The sequence below is a fragment of the Lasioglossum baleicum genome, chromosome 5 (assembly GCF_051020765.1).
Source record: "Lasioglossum baleicum chromosome 5, iyLasBale1, whole genome shotgun sequence".
In the NCBI taxonomy this organism is placed as follows: Eukaryota; Metazoa; Arthropoda; class Insecta; order Hymenoptera; family Halictidae; genus Lasioglossum; species Lasioglossum baleicum.
The window spans coordinates 6,418,753-6,433,129 of record NC_134933.1 but is presented as its reverse complement, the minus strand read 5'-3'; the positions used below and the strand labels follow the sequence as shown (position 1 = coordinate 6,433,129).

The following is a 14,377-nucleotide window of genomic DNA, read 5'->3' as shown; positions in this document are numbered from 1 at the left end:
GTAGCACTGTGCAAAGGGATAAATTAATTTAGAGGAGCGAATGAGGGATGAATGAGGGTCAAATGAACGTTTCTCCGAGACTTTTGCAACGAATAATTACAGCTTGCAAGGAAGGAGCGGTCGGCCCGAGACATAAATCGTTCGATTGTCGTAAGAAACGTTTCGCAGCCTGAAATTGTTCATCGTCGCGGTCGCCGCGGGAGTCGCTGACGTACACTATTTTCAAATTAATTCTCTAATCCCTCCATTATCGATCTGATGAATGTACAATGCTCAAAGCTCGCCGAAGCGTGCGTGGTCGTTGACGAGATTGACCGCCGTAGGAAAGCAGGATTCAGTGTATGTTTACAAGGACTGACGTCATTTGCCTAGGGCGACACATGTTGCCAGCCTGTCTGGCGGGATCGTACCACTGGTCGTGATCCTTGATAACGAAAAAAACACGACGATCCTCTCAGGTGTGCGTGCGCATTCATGCATGCATGCATACGGAACTTCTGTTCGCCTGGACAACGCTCTCTCTTTCTCTCTCTACTGTAATTGTACTACACCAGCAAAAATTAATGGAAGCTTCAGAGAGACACCGATGAAAATACAATCAATTATACAATTTTTTAATTGCGTGAAACACGTTATTCGAAACAGGTCATTTTTCATTCGTCTTCAAGTTTTTATTTTTAGAATTGAAAAATTCGATCGACAAGTTAAACACGAGTGGCTCGACTTATAAACGCTATTTTTATCATAACACGCTTAATTTCAATTTCTCTTCCGTCTAAAAATTTCCAAACACAGTCGAGACTGAATTGGAAGCGTGCGAAAAACTAGACTCGCGAAAGATTTTTCGGTTTTGCGGTTAAAAAATCCGGGAGGTAGACTCGTGGATCGAAGCAAAACACGTTTCGCTGTTTTCCAGCCACGGATAATTCGGTCCGGCAAAAAGCGCGAGAACAAGAATGGCAAACCAGAGTTGCGGCGATCGAGTTGCTTGGCACCATGAAACCGTTCGATTAGTATTGCGCGGAACTAGTCCGAGTGAAACCAAGATCTTTCTCGGTTCTTGTGCATCCGTGTTCACCGCTTCATGACGAGAAATCGAAACGGTGGTCTCGCTAATCCTCAACCATTAACGATCCGCTTCACGGTGCACACGATGCCGGAGCTGAATCACGGAAACTAAACCACACCTAAACGCGAAACACCGGGTCGCATTGACGGTCTAAACAGGACGGACACCTTGCGATTTTTGCCGCGACGAAATGTTCCGAGCAATTTTCGCCATCCGGCTGCAATTAACTTTCATGTATGAAAATTTCATTTGTTATGCGCGGAAAGTTATTGTCTTGATTCTTTGGTTCCGGAGAACTGTGGTGGTACGCAAAGGTGTTATTTATGAGTCAACAATTCCAATGTGTAGGACGCGGCGAGAGGGCTGCGACACGAGACTACCAGGATCGAGGCATTCTGTACATGATTCATGAATGGAAAACGCATTGTTGCTAATTTAATTGCCGGTACTGAATTATCGAGGCAGAGTTGTGACAGTGATATATGTAGAACTCGGAAATGATGGAAGGAATCAAGGATTAATCCTTGGATTCGGTGAAAGATCGAAACTATCAGAGTTTGAAACTTTTAACATAAGTTCAATCAGCATTTCCTTGAAAACGAAAAAATAACAACTCATTTCGATTATGAATATTCCTTTATGTCGATCGTAGATAGTGCAAATAAACAATTTAATAATTTCGGCGCCACAGGTTCGATCAAATGACACTAAGCAATTTTGCAATTTTAAATTGTTCTCGACGTTTCGATCCAAAAATGTGGACCATTTTCAATTTCTCGATTATCCTTGATTATATTTGATTCGATCAGGCTATCGATCGCATCCGTGTTCGATTGGAGTCACGCTCGAGGCCCAAAGCGCGGAGCATTAACAAAACTTGACGTATTTTTCGAGCACAATGAATTCTCCACCTACGAAGAGTGTCACTCCTCCGGCTTCGTCCCTCGAACCGTGGAACCGGGTCGTAAGGTACACGTAAGATGCAGTTATCGTGCGCTCGCCCTGAGCATTACCGACGCGAATTTCAAGCGTAAAAATGTCCCCACGGTGCACACCGCTCCGCGATATAATTCTCGAAGCACAAGAGCGAGCGCGCGAGTGCTCGGAGAGCGCAGAGCGCGCAGAACGCGCAGCGTGCACCGTTGCACTGTGTTGCATACTGGATCCCAGTGTGCGTACACGCGTCCCCGTAATTGCTCGTTCCGGGGGCGTCGTCGGCGATATAGGTGTCACACGGACACAGGCCGCGCGTGCATCTGTGCCTGTGCATTTGGTGCACTGTGCTAGCAGGAAGAGAAGAAAGGGCTTTCATTTGTCGTGGAAGTGTTAATGGCCTGACGTAAAACTCGACGACGACAATGCGGAGCGAAGCGACGTGTGGGCGACCGAGATATGGGCCAGTCTACCGCCCAGGACTGCACTTATAGCGCCGTTGCTCGTCTTAATAACGACAAACGATTGCCTTCCTCGTTACAAGATACTTACATGCTTATTTCCACCATTACTCCGGCAGATAACATCGAATTCGGAATAAGCCTTCGACGATTTCTTTCGATCGACCTCGCGATAATATTCGCATTTGACATTCTCTTCTCGAGAGCCGATCCGTGCAGAACAAAAGCGACGAAATTATCCGTTTCGAATTTTTTTTCTCTCGCATGTACGACTTTTTCCACTATATTTGCGTAAATTGTTTATTGCACGACTGCGTGTTTGGCATATTCACGTGTACTTTATACTTTATATACATCGATATACATGCGATTATACATGCGATTATATGTATACATCTCTTTAGTCAAGTAGATATTACAATAAATATATCGCAGAAAATCTATATAAATTCTATCATATAAGTGAGTATTGGACCAGCATCGAATGAAGAAGAATTTGTTTATAAATATATGTATCAACCCCATCGTGTTACCAACCTCTGTCAAACCACTCGAACGTAAATCACTGGATCCAGCAACTGGACTAATGTAAACCCAGCTTTACACCCGAAAGCCTTAACAGTGAGAACTGTGTTATCTTATGGGTCCGCGGGGAAACTGACAGAGAGTCCGGTTTCTTTTTGATCGCTGCTCGTATAAGGTGTGCTACCTTTGTCCAGGGTATTGGGCCGGAGTTCATCGCGCTCGCTACTGGCCCGGGGTCCGCGGGGCCCGAGGCCCCAGGACACGTAGTCCTGCCGCTAACTCTTACTTTCTTCTCCCACCCGAAAATTCGGGCCAGGAAGAATGCCGCGCGGCGCAACAGGGTACGTTGGCGATTTCAACCAGGCGACGATAGATCTCCGTCCGCCCTCGGCTTTATACGGTTCGGGGACCGGCGTAATTTCTGTCATATTCGCCGAACCCGCGCAGACGGTGATTTAAATCGCGCTGTTTGCACGCGACCTTTCTCCGTGGGAGTGTTCCCATCACGGATTGACGTCTTCATCCGTGACCCCGTAGCGGTGTGGTGTTGCCCCCATATTGATATCCTGGACGCGACACCATCGCCGCCGAACAGGACAAAATTTCCTCCGACAGCGCGGCGCACGTGGGCTAGCCGGCCACGTGATTCACCGTGCCCCCGAGTGCATCGGGATGCACGCCGATGCACGCACACGGGACACCGAACAGAGGAACAACCGCCGCACCGTGCCAGCTGGATCGTAAAGTCGGAAGCGAGCCGATTTGACAAATGCGAGATCCATGGGGACGATGTTTGCCATAGATCTCGCAATTGCTAGCAGCCCGAGGTGGTCCCGATTTTGCTGTATCAGTGCATTTTCTTTGTAGCTGCGCCGATGATTCAGCGTGCAATCAAGTTCCACGAGTGCGTCACATTGTTCGACATTATTTGATTAGGCAATTGATGCAACAGTCCTTCAATAAGCTGTTGTGACTGCCACCGACGCTATTCTTTAGAGATACAATTACTTCGAGTACGTTGATGTAACTGTTCGAAGATTTATTTCCACAATGGAATTGACTTCCATTTGACACTTTAAAAAGATGAACAATGCATGATCAATGATGTATCATGATGTATCAGTTATATCTGACCCTCTGATGTCTGAAGTGTGTTAGTATACCAACACATGCAACACTGTTGTACAAATTGATCAAAATCGAATCTAGTATAAGGATAATCGAGGTTCCACTGTACCTGGAATAAAATACTCCAATTTCACAATACTCCAAAATTTTCAAATACTCGAAACAAAACGCATTAGGACTCGTTCGCGCCACAAGGTCAGAGTACAGAGGGTTGTTGAACCGTGTTTGACAGCAGCCAGAACGTCGAAGGGAATTAAATATAAGGGACGCGTCGCTCGTAACACGGCAGAACCACAAATCTGACGGAGCATGAGTTAGAATCGATTTTAAAACGGCCGCAGTCGGGCTGCATAGCGTTCTGACTCCACTCCAGGATTACTCTCGTCCTCTCCCCTCTTTCGGAACACCTCCTTGCGTGCGGAACAAAGGTTATACATCGTCGCATGCACATCGCGGAATATACCCCGGCACCGTCTATATTCATACGGGAGACGTATAAATGCGAACGACTCACGAACGTCTTCTAAACGTTTCAGGATGCGCGCGGTCTTCTCAGGTTACGTTCCACAGGAGACCCGCCTTGGGGACTTTTGTGTGTATTATAGTTCGCGAGAATAAGCACCTACCGATGATTCGACCATATAATGATCGCGCGTACACGCACAAAAGGAAGGGAATCGCTGGCCAGAACTACAAACCGGTGATACTACCTGCGTATTAACGGAGGAGCAAAAGGCTCTCTGACGGCCATGCGAGCTGAACCGCTCCGGGGACCGTGTTGCATCATTTGAAAATTGAAAGGCACGCGTTAGCCACCTATTTGCGAATTTTTTGTTAGCCCCCTCGCCGGGGAGAGCCGCGTCAAACTTTTTCTGTTTTGTTTCCTTTAACTCATTTATTTATACAGGTCGTCGTATCAACATGTAGATCATATGATTCCATGACCGAATCCTCATACATAGACATACAGTAAGGAGCATAACTGATTCAACACAGTTTAAATCAGAACAACTTTTTTCTGAATGGACCAAACGACTTCAATTTCTCTGTAAGGCTAGAAGAATTAGTTTAGTAAATGATGTGTCAAAAATATGTTGATAAAATGCATTTGGACGGAATTGTGAAAACAATAGTAAAAATTGATTTTTACAACCTTTTTAGCTGGGCCAATAACGAAAATTCAAAAGATGTGTCTGGTCAATTGGTATAAATTATATACGCTCTGAAAATTTCATTGAAATTGGTTAATTGGTTTACGAGCTATAAACGATCAAACATGGTAAAAAGGCCGAAAATCTTGAAAAATTGCAATTTTTACCACTTTTGATCGTTTATAATTCGTAAACCAATTAACCAATCTCCCGATCAGTTCGCAGCTGTTACTACCATAATTACAGAGTGTGGTAAAAATTTGTGGATAACTTGGATGATGTTCTTATCATTATTAAGGGATTCACTGTGCTAGGGATAGCTAAGCGACGTCTTCGGAAGGAGAAGAGGCGGGCAGTGCAGGAAACGTGTTCAACCGAGAGTGGGATATTACATCGAGTGAACAGGGAAGGGGGATCTTTCAATATTCTGTAAAAGTGGGTTAGACGTAAAGAGGACCTGCCTTACCAAGGATAGATTAGAAGGAGGGGAGCTAGTCCATCTTACCGTAAAGGTAAAATGTAAAGCCGAACCAATGTGAACGATTTTTCAAACGAGAAAAAATAAAGTAACTATTATTGAATGTATCGCGTTACAGCCACGGAATAACATTCATTATTTAATTTGCTACAACGTCGTTAAAACTGTGTGGGTTCAATTAACACATTACTTTCGGGCCAACAAAGTTAGCCTGAAAAAGTGTTTCTGCAATCGTGGTCCCGTTGGTTGGACAAGTTGTTGCAGAACGCTTGAGATATACATACGTATACATACACGGTGCAGAATGCTTGAAATATATTCGGTAACCATAAGTGTTCCCTGGCATGTAACGTACTGATCATGATCCACGGGCGACCGTCTTCCGCATGGGAGTTAGCATACATAGGGGTGATGTGCAATCGCTGTCGTAATCGTTCTTGTCTCTCGAGGTGCTTCTTTGCACGTATTGAATCGCATGATGGATCTCCACTCGAAACGTGTGTAGCACTCGTCACGTTCGTGCTGTCGGCGTTGGCGTATCCTCCGTGCACGCTATGCTTGCTAGAAGCTGCGTACCATAAATATATCCCTTTCGAATTTCATTAATGTGTCCTTTTCGAAACGAATTACACCACAAGAACCTTACCAAATACACTTTTCATTCACAATTGAATTAAAAAAATCGTATATCAAGTTTGAAGAGGAGAGGGGCGACTTCTCAAAAATTCTTAAAAAAATTTTCTGATCCTTGTAGAGTTATTTGAATTTGAAAAATTCTTCGAAGAAAGAGCACCTTTTCACAGTCTAATCGCAGCGACCGCACGCCGCATGAAATTCACAATAAGTTTTTCTGATTTCTCGATGCGTGTTTCAACATTTTGTCGGCAAGTCGACGCAACTGGAGCAGCATTTGCAATTAGCGATCTGGGACTGAGATATCTTACTACGGAGAATAGAAACCAATTAGGGTGTAACACGTTTGTACAAGAAAAGACGACTTCGCCAAATAGTTTCGTTACGGGCTCCAGTAGTCTAGTCACACGGTAAAGCTCGCTACCGAATGCGGGAACTAATTAGTATCGCTGTCAGTGCCGCCGATAAAAAGGAGGCTGCGTTATAATCGATGGGGCATGGCGCCTAATAACATCCACTTATTTCAGCGTTATGACGTGAAACATGCAGTACAGTTCTGGAAGAATTATTAGCACTCAGCAATTTTATCTCTGGCAAACAGTTCGAACGTCGGATCCATGGATTATTTTACAGCAATTTTCAAGGTGGAAATTATACTGTAAAACTCGTCTCCTTTTTTAGGAATTGGTATACAGGGTGAGTCTAACGTTGCCACCTCAAATATCTTTGTTGTTTTTAAAGCCTAAGTATGAAGAATACAAATAAGGGGCTTCGAAAATCAGTGATTAACGAGTAGACTGCGAATTTTTAATGGTTGATGCAACATAATAATGTTTTGTGTCTGTTATATGGACTAGGAGCTACTGAAAAAGTTTATACAATAAGGAGCATAACTAATTCCACACACTTTAAATCAGAATAACTTTTACATGAATGGACCAAACCGACTTCAATTTCTCTGTAAGGCTAGAAGAATTAGTTTAGTAAATTGACGTCTAATAAATAAGTTGAAAAAATGCATTTGGTCGGAATTGTGGAAAACAAGACTAAAAATTGATTTTTACTACTTTTTTTAGCTGGCCCAATAACGAAAATTTAAAAAACGTGTTTTGTCAACTGGTATAAATTATATACGCTCTGAAAATTTCATTGAAATTGATGAAATGGTTTGCGAATTATAAACGATCAAAAATGGTAAAACTTGCCAATTTATGGTACACTACAAATTACCACTTTTGATCGTTTATAATTCGCAAACCATTTAACTAATTTCAATGAAATTTTCAGAGCGTATATAATTTATACCAGTTGACCAGACACATCTTTTGAATTTTCGTTATTGGCCCAGCTAAAAAAGTTGTAAAAATCAAGTTTTACTATTGTTTTTCACAATTCCGTCCAAATGCATTTTTTCAACATATTTTTTACACATCATTTACTAAACTAATTCTTCTAGCCTTACAGAGAAATTGAAGTGGTTTGGTCCATTCATAAAATAGTTGTTCTGATTTAAAGTGTGTGGAATCAGTTATGCTCCTTACTGTACGTGCATGGGTAATTATACACACTGAATTCCTAATGAAAGGGGCTATCATTGTAGGTGTTTAAAAAAGGGTGCTTCCATTTAGAAAAATGAAGTCGACCTCGATATCTCTAAAAGAAATCACATAAAAACAAAAATATTTTTGGTATCATGTGAGCCCCACTGAACCATTCAACATTGTCCTTCAGACGCGTTTGACGTATCCTTAAAAACAACAAAGATACTTGAGGTGGCAACGTTAGGTGGCTCACCCTGTATAGAGAAATGGTGCAATGTTGTATAGACACGAAATATCATCAAGAGTGGAAGAATCGTAAGCTGAGGTGGAGCTAAATTTTCTCGGTAACACCGTAAACCTCGTTGACGCTAACATTTGTTGCTCAGACAGCGAAGCAGGGCGATAACGGTGGGTTGATTCGAGAGGAGGGCCTCAAAGAGTGCGCCGGTAGTGTGAGTGCAAGCAGGATGCACCGGTGAGGCGAAGATGAGAGCGGGTAACCGTGAATCGGCGGTTCGCCAACAACGGGTTCGCCAAACCGTCGCGTCGCGCAGAGTCCACGCTCAAGAAACGGAACACCTGAGCTTACTCCACCGTGTCCCTCTACAGCCACTTCTTCTTCTTCTTCTTCTTCCTCCTCCTGCTCCTCCTCCGCCTTCTCGTCTTCTTCTTCTTCTTCTTTCTCTGGTTCTTCTTGTTCTTCTTCTGAGCAGCCACTATCCTTCCCCCAGACTCACTTGAACCTCTCGCTTCGGAAACCGAACCCGTATGAGGACTGTACTCGCCGAGGAAGGATGGCTTTGCACTAACTCACCCACGTGGGACGCGCATTTCCGAACTCTCTCGTCATCGACCCTTTTAGCTCGAGGCGCCTTCCACCTCGCGGAGCACCAACGAACAAGGTCGTACCTACCGCTGCGGTTCAATCGGATTTTCGAGGGTGCCAACTGGCCCGGCGATCAAGGCCTCGCCAGTTCCGGTCGACACGAACACGCGTCGGACACAACGATCGCCGCAATTTTCACCGTGCCGCTCTCGCATTTGACCCTACGCGCGATCCAACGCGAGTCGGCGTACATAAAGGAGACAGCAGCAAGCCGATATATTTTTCCTCCTCTTTAGATATTGCAAGCATAACTTTGAGAAAAATATATATAAATTGTTGATCTAAAATGTAGAACAAAAATGGATGAATTATCGTAGCCTGTTCTATACAACTATTTTGAGGAGCACATGAGGATTAAAATCGTCACACATTATGACTCATAACATCGAATTTTGTTTAGCTGGTATATTGACCCCTTGCACTGCGATTTATTTTACAGTTACAGTGATTAGAACTGCTTTGTCGTTCATAATATCTTAAAACAAGAAGAAAGTTTATATTTACCGTATTTCTATATGTTCCCAATGCCTTTAAAAATGGAGGAATTATCGTAGCCTGTTTCATACAACTATTTTAAGGAGCACATGAGGGTTAAAAACGTCACAAGTTAAGACTCATAACATCGAATTTTATTTTAGTTCGTATATTGACCCCTTGCACTGCGATTTATTTTACAGTTACAGTGATTAGAACTGCTTTGTCGTTCATAATATCTTAAAACAAGAAGAAAGTTTATATTTATGTTTATATTTACTGTATTTCTATATGACCCCCGTATGGCTTTAGAAAGCGGCAAATGTAAGTCAGCTTCGTGGAAGGGTGAAACGAATATTTTCGAAAGCGGGATCCGTGAGAAAAGAAGGATTTGCAGAAAGATCGAGGGATTCGTTGATCCTGTCGAGATGTCGGAGTTAATCCGTTCCGCGGACGGATAGTTCATCTATCACGAGTGTATCGTCGAGATCATCGATGCCGTAACGAGTCCAGAGATCGCGAAATATCATTAGTGCGCGCAGTGGCGTAGAACGGATGAAAAAACCGGAGCGAATAATTCGTCGGGATGCCGAAGGGAACGTAGGCGGCCCTCGGTACCATTTGTTTTCCGTGAACAGTGAACGCGATAGGACAAGCTCTATTCGTCTTGGCGAGTTCTTCCTTTTCCTTGTGGCAGCAACGTTCTCCTCGAACGAGATAGCCCCCGGCACGGGAGTCCGGAGAAAGAGAGAGAGAGAGGGAGTTCAGAGACAGCACGCGACGATATCACCGTCGCAAGAATTAAATCGATGATACACGGAGGACACGCTTTTAAATTATACGGGAAACCGGTGCTCGGGCTCGGGCGTTTCGCGAAAGCAACAGACGCACGGCGCGATTCCGAACACGCATGGTTGAGCCCCGCGTAGGCGAATTTTGACATCCGTAGATGAATCAGGCTTTAAAGTATCTCGATAAACGACGAACGGCAGCCGCCTCGCAAAAACAGGTCACCTCGACGGTGTTTCTCGGAATGAAAAATTGCGCCGACCCTGACTGCGCCGTCTAACGTCGAACGAACCGGTGCATCAACCACGGAGAATGCACGCGCAATTGTTGCAGCACGCCAATTTCCGAAAAGGAATGCGAGAAAAATCTTAGATTTTCTGTTAGCACGAGAAATGCATTTTGCGCAGGAATTTGAAAATAAAATAGCTTGATGACCATAAAGTGAGAAAGACTTTCGATTTTGAATGTAGTTATTGTTTGAATACACCAATGCACTTTGCATTGTCTTGAGAAAGGTCTTTAATTTGTTGAGAACAGTGGAATCGGCGAAGAATCGGATGAAGATACGGCTACATTGACAGGAGATTACAACAGTTTAGGCTCCCTATGATAATTTGGTGCGTGGCTCGACATCGGTTTAATAGACTGCTTTTTATAGGCTAGTTTGGTCAACAAGCAATTCCGTGTTGGCAGGTAGGCGAGGTCAATCCTAACCCAAGTTGTTACGGGCCTCTCGAACATCGTGACTACATCCAAAGGGGGAAATAAATCTGATGGCCTTCGTAGCTCTTCCAACGTCTCTCGCCGTTGCCCGAAAAAAAATCGCTGTCGTAAAAGACGCTAATTCGTTTAGTCGGCCCGGGAAAGTGCAAAGTGCCTCGGTTTAAGCAGATTAAGAAGAAATTTACGACCGGACTCGATTAAAAAATTCAATTGACCGTGGTGCCATTAAGCAATTTACAGATAACGCGAATGGTCTTCGGTCATCATGTAATTATTGCACCTTTTTATATAGTTTTCGATCAATTTTTCCATTCAAAGGTATCTTCACAGTGTTTCAATAATTGTCAAACAATTTTTTAACCTGTCATTCCGGTGTAGTTCTACTGTTAAACTATTTTTCAGAGCCTGCAGAAATCCAAAATTCGCGAATTCTCACCCGAAAAAAAACATATGGGGGTTGAGAATCCCCTAAGTTCGACGCAATCCCTAAGTACACTGTCCGGCGTGTTTGAAGAATACAGAATTCTTGGCGGACATTTGCAACACGTGCGTTTTTGCACGCTTTCACGAGCGTCCGGCAAATGTAGGGGATTAAAAACGCGTTAAGGGCAACCGTAACAGTTGCAGCAGAGGATACATTGAGACGCGCGCTAACGCAACGAGTTATGTGACAATAATAACGGCGTTAAGGCGAATCTATACGAAAGCGTGGGATGCTGGCAATTTCATGTTCGATCATAAATAATGTGACTCTCGCGAATGATTCTCGCGGGACGAAGCGTAATAGTGAAGGGGAAGAAATTAGAAAGATGATTCGTGTCAAGAAGAAGCCTTTGGCTCGGTGCAGCGAAATATTAATAGACGATGAACTAATACAGACGTTTTATTTATCTTTCTCATTACGGTGTCGCTAGGCACAATGCGAGATTACTATGCCGGTACGCAATCACGTCGGAATTTTTGTTCATGCCCTATTTGGAAGTCTCAAAGCGGAACTGTGACGCAAAATTGGCGCAAAACAAGCTGTAATTCGATGTTTTCTTATTTTTATCGTGGAACTCGCCTTTCGACGATTTTTTTATCGTTCGAGAATTAATAACGTGAAAGAGAGAGTGGTGGAAAATGGTGTTTTATAAAGAAAAATGACGTGATGATGTCGCGAAAGCTACTTATCCATCGATTAACGACCGTGATAAATGTTCGAGCAGCGAGCGACAAGTTCGAACACGGTGTCCAAGTATTTATAAACCAATGCAACTAATTGAGCTGTCTGCGGAATGATGTCATGTGTTGAGATTCAGCATAAATCGTAGGCAAGAGCCGAGTGACTGTTGTAATGCGACAAGACGCACACTTCTAGATATTATTCATGGCTCAGCAGTTAACGCTAACTCGCTAGGTACTTACTCTCCTTCGGACCCAAACGCCGAGCACAAATCTCGAACGAATTAACGCTCCTGACAAGCTGCCTCGGCAACGGTCGCGGAAAAACTGTGGCAGCTAGGACAATTTAAAGCCATCTAGTCCGGACTCGATTCATTGTCAAAGTGTACGCTTTACTTAACCCTTTCACGGACTGAAGAGAACGCGTGTACAACGTCGACTTTCTAACTACTCGCTTTTGCATTCACTGTACTTGTTTTGTACCGATATAAACTAATTTTTTGGGATTCTGTACTTTATAAGTAGTTAGAATTTTTATCAGTTTATGAAGCACAAAGTTATTTAACTGTGAATGTAGTAATGTTTAGTTTTGGATGGCTGTAAGAGCTCAGACACAGACGAATTGAACCGGGTCGGAAAGATGGAGGAGCGCATTAATTTTAAATGAACTTTGGGACCGGGTCGCGGAACGGCGTTTATTTGGCGTGTTGCGGCCGACTATGATAACGCTAACAAGTAGATAATATTATTCATTTGCGATAAACGCATCAAGATTCGCCGGGGACGGTGTTCCGATACGGTCGGAGGCGAGGCCGGAGCGAGCGCAATGAAACCACGCAGCTGAACAACGATGAAACTCAACGCGACCGCGCGCGCGCGCGCGCTTATTAAATTTGCATACTGCAATATATAGCACGAACCACAGGCATCCATCTTCGATCACGATAGTATTGTCCCATCCGGAAAAAAAGATCCGGAATTCATTCCGGGTGTTCAAGGGGGCCATTCGATGAGAGAGAGAGAACAGGTTGACCAAAGAGAGCAAACCTGCGCGCCGCGCGAGCCAAGAGGATCGTTATTGGCGTTTCTTTTTGCTAGCAACGAGACTCTCGGACTCGCATTATTCGCGGTTCCTCAGCGAGAAACGGTCTCTGCCGGCGAAGTGCGCGACAATAATTTCAAGGCGGTCTCCTCGTAAATCTAGCCGACAAACTGGTACCACACCTCCGTGCGAGCGAATTTCTCTTATGGGCAAAAACCAAAGAGATTGGCAACCAATAAGCGATTTCACGGGCGTTACCAATCCCGTGGCAACACACGTGAATGCACGCGTCGACAACCGCCGCTCGAATAGACACACGTACACCGTCGTCGACGCTCGGGCCTCGCGAGCTTCCTTTTTGCAACCGGTAGCCACTCAATCCTCACTGCTACGTATTTATTTGTATTGTAAGCGCACCACTATCAAATTTTACAGCTTCATTCGACTGCCGTTCCTGCAATTTTGATCATTATCGAATCCAACCCCTACTGCCTCCACCTATCAACACTGTGAGGACGGATGTTGACATATTCACGACATCAGGATTATGTATCTAGTTCGTAGACCCTCGAATAGTTACAACCTGTACGGATTCAATCTTCGCTGATCACAGTACAGTGAATAATGTGCAAAAAGTAATAATATTCAAACTATTGCAACTAGACTGAGGATCTTTATGGAAAATAAAAATTTTCTTCGTCATTCGCGAGATGCAGGAACCATACAAAAATTTCCTCCTGACTTTAACAAATGTGATAAATTGAAAATAACATATAGATGTCGTTAAATCGTCGCAATGTTTTTACTGTTTTAAGTTACATCCACCCATTTTTAATAAATGCATAAAATCACCCACTAATTCTAACTTATCTATTATAACTTATCTAATTATAACTTATCAATTAAGATTTTTAAGAATTGTTCAGGTCGAAAATCGGTGAACTGTCTGTGACTTTAGTGTAACTTCGGTTCGTAACCGGGATAAGGGAACATATAAGCGAAAGCAGGGTGTGCAGAGCAGCTGTTTCTTTATTTCGCGATTGCCTCACTTCGTGCTTTTCTTTCGACGTGGCTCGCGATATTCCCGGGACTCGCTGATAGACGTAATTACATCGTATCGACAGAAGGCGTGACTGACCCGCGCAACGCGCAACAAGCGCGACGCTTTGTGATTTACAATTGCGCCGCTTGAATTAAATGCAATTAAGTCGCGGTAAATTACGTGCGCGCGTCCCCGTAAACCGGCCAGATAAATCAGTGTTCCCGTTTGTGCGTGGCTCCGTAATCGCGAAGGATTCGCGAGTAGCCGCCGTCGCCGCACCGCCGCGGGAATAGAACGGAGAGATGAGAGAAGATGAGAGACACAACCACGCGAAATGG

The 14,377-nt window shown here is 43.9% G+C and overlaps 1 long non-coding RNA gene across 1 annotated transcript in view; it reads right to left on the bottom strand.

Moving 5' to 3' along the window:
- The window catches only part of LOC143208812 (uncharacterized), a 30,434-nt gene extending 18,160 nt beyond the window's left edge, over nucleotides 1–12,274 (bottom strand). The window contains exon 1 of the long non-coding RNA XR_013008983.1: nucleotides 12,199–12,274. This is a non-coding gene — a long non-coding RNA (uncharacterized LOC143208812). The remainder of the gene's footprint in view (nucleotides 1–12,198) is intronic.
- Between the last annotated feature and the right edge of the window lie 2,103 nt (nucleotides 12,275–14,377).